Source organism: Dipodomys merriami, unplaced genomic scaffold (assembly GCF_024711535.1).
Source record: "Dipodomys merriami isolate MVZ:Mamm:240054 unplaced genomic scaffold, mDipMer1.0.p SCAF_2944, whole genome shotgun sequence".
Classification (NCBI taxonomy): domain Eukaryota; kingdom Metazoa; phylum Chordata; class Mammalia; order Rodentia; family Heteromyidae; genus Dipodomys; species Dipodomys merriami.
In genome coordinates this window covers 22,333-25,081 of record NW_027204431.1, presented here as the reverse complement: position 1 = coordinate 25,081, position 2,749 = coordinate 22,333, and the positions used below count along the sequence as shown (strand labels likewise).

At 42.7% G+C, this 2,749-nt stretch overlaps 1 long non-coding RNA gene across 1 annotated transcript; it reads right to left on the bottom strand.

Moving 5' to 3' along the window:
- Window positions 1-623: 623 nt before the first annotated feature.
- On the bottom strand, window positions 624-1,535 carry LOC138839157 (uncharacterized). Its single transcript, XR_011375887.1, has 2 exons — window positions 1,334-1,535; window positions 624-807 (listed from the first exon to the last, which is right to left on the bottom strand). It is a non-coding gene; the product is annotated as an uncharacterized lncRNA (long non-coding RNA).
- Window positions 1,536-2,749: the final 1,214 nt, after the last annotated feature.

The following is a 2,749-nucleotide window of genomic DNA, read 5'->3' as shown; positions in this document are numbered from 1 at the left end:
AGACCTTGAGAAATAGAGAGGTTGATGACTCCTATGTTGAATGAGAAAGAGGGGGAGTAAATAAACCTAAATGCAGCCTTCAGCATTCAGAAACATGGCTCGTGTTTTCATTGGCCCCAGAATTGTTTTGGAAAGCAGGAGAATGTTCTCTCAACACTTTTAATTTATTTATTGTTGCAAAGGAGAAGTGTAGCCTTGGAGATTTGAAACAAGTGAATTTCCAAGGCATATTCCTAGGTATCAATATCACTTCCATCCCATTTGCACAGTTGCCTAGTAACGTGTGAGTGAGCCCCATCCATCTCTGACCCACTTGCATGGTCTTGCAGCCTCTCTCCTGTGGGAGTAAGACTTGTGTTAGTACAGTGCCAATCCCGTTATTAACTGTCTTCTTTGCAAGTGAAAACAATGTTTTAAAAAATGCTCACAGGTTTTAAAAAAATGCTCACAGGGCATAAGAGAGCAAGGCATGATTGGCTCTGAGAGATAAAGTGGGATGAAGCTGTATTACAAAACTGTTATTTAAACAGAGTTGGCAACTTCATCCATAGTAACTCTTTCTTCAGGATGGACAGAAACACAAACTCCCAAAAACCAGTCTGGCCAAGAAAGCTACATGGACGTCCAATGATTCTAAACTTTTATTCTGTTTACAAGAGAGCTGAAGTCCTGGCAGGAAAGGGGACAGGTCCTATAGGGACAAAATCCAAGTGGTGGTGTCAATGCAGTGATAATGGTCCCTTGTCATTCTGGTGTCAACTCTCAGTCTGTCCAAATCCAGGTGTTGTGAACTCCCTGGGGAGTAGTCTATGAAGAGATAAAAGGGGAAATGCAGTTCTTTGATCAGTTTCTCAGGAAGTGCTGAGAATCATGTCAGGCAAAGTGACATTCTTTTTCTATTGCTGGAGTTTTCTTTTTTTTGGGGGGGGGGGAGGGTCCGGTCTTGGGGCCTGAACTCTGGGCCTGAGTGCTGTCCCTCAGCTCTTCAGCTCAAGGCTAGCTCTCTACCACTTGAGCCACAGCGCCACTTCCGGCTTTTTTCTTTTTGATTATGTGATGCTGAGGAATCGAACCCAGGGCCTCGAGCATGCAAGGCAAGAGCTCTACCACTGAGCCACCTTCCCAGCCCCTCTATTGCTGGAGTTTTCTGAATTGTCAATATGACACCATGCCTAGTACATCTCCAAGTGTGTATCTATAGGGAAGAGCATCATTTTCTGTTTTACTTTGCAATACAACACTTCCTCTTGCCATTCTTAAATAGCATCTTTTTGTACAGATCATCCATGAAAGCTCTACTTTGGGACTTAGCTATATAATAGATATGTCTTACATTTATGGAGCTGACCAAGTCCATCTGCAGTTCCCCTTTGTCTTATTAGAAAGAATTTCCATGGATCCAGTGAAACCTTGTATGATGTGTTCCTCAGGCAGTGGTAGGAAAGGACCTACAATTATGTGGCATCTCCATCCCTTCCATAAACTCCTTTCTCCAATCTTCCATCTTGTCTTGATACCAGTAGGAATGGTAGGCATCTCTGAGGGAGGTATATTAGGCCAACATACAAGTCAGTAGCACTATATTTTCACAGAATACATTTCCCTGATGTGGTACAAACTCTGTGTGTATCTGTGAGGGAAGGAGTCGTTGAAGGGGAGGCTTGACCTGGGAGAACACCAATGAGGTTTTACTGGGATAATTCAGAAAGGATGTGATGCACTGCTGACACAGTAGCTACAGAAGAGAAGATGGACAGTGCTCCCTTTGTGTGTGTTCAAGGAAGAGATAGCAAGACAATGGTGAGGGACCTGAAGTGTGGTAACAAGGGTTAAAAATTTGATCTTGGGCTGGGAAGGTAGTTCAGCGGTAGAGTGCATGCCTTGCAAGCATGAGGCCCTGGGTTCGATTCCTCAGCACCACATAAACAGAAAAAGCCGGAAGTGGTGATGTGGCTCCAGTGGTAGAGCGCTAGCCTTGAGCTAAAGAGCTGAGGGACAGTGCCCAGGCCCAGAGTTAATGCCCATGACCAGCAAAAAAAAAAAAAAATTGATCTTTACTGAGTCCTCATCTATTCTGAATTAGCTAGTGTGAGGATGCTAATATTTGATCAAATTTTTTTAATGAAATGTCCCTCTACAGTCTAAAGAGTCATTTTACTTAAGTCAAATGATTGGGAAGGTATAAAAAAGCATGTAAGGCCAGGTGCCAGTAACTCATGCCTGTCATCCTAGCTACTGAGGAGGCTGAGATCTGAGGATAGCCATTTGAAGCTAGCCTGGGCAGAAAAGTCCCCATGAGATACTTATCTCCAATTAACCACTAAGAAACTGGAAGTGGCACTGTGGCCAAGTGATAGAGGGCTCACCTTCAGTAAAAGAAGCTCAGAGATAGCACCCAGGCCCAGAGTTCAAGCCCCAAGACTGGCTAATTGTGTATATATATACTACATATATATGTGTATATATGTATACACACATATATACATGCACATACATATATACATTTATATAGATATGTATATGTATATAGAGAGAAACATAGACATATATACAAAAGCATATAGGAAGCTATGGGCTCATTAATAGGAATTATGTGGAGGAAGAGCTTTTTTGGCCTATGGTTCCAATGTATACTGAACCAAGACTGTTGCTGGTGGCTCATGTCTGTAATCCTAGCTATTCAGGAGGCAGAGATTTGAGGGTAGAAGTTCAAAGTCAGACTGAGGAGAAAAAGCTATGAGAAATCTCA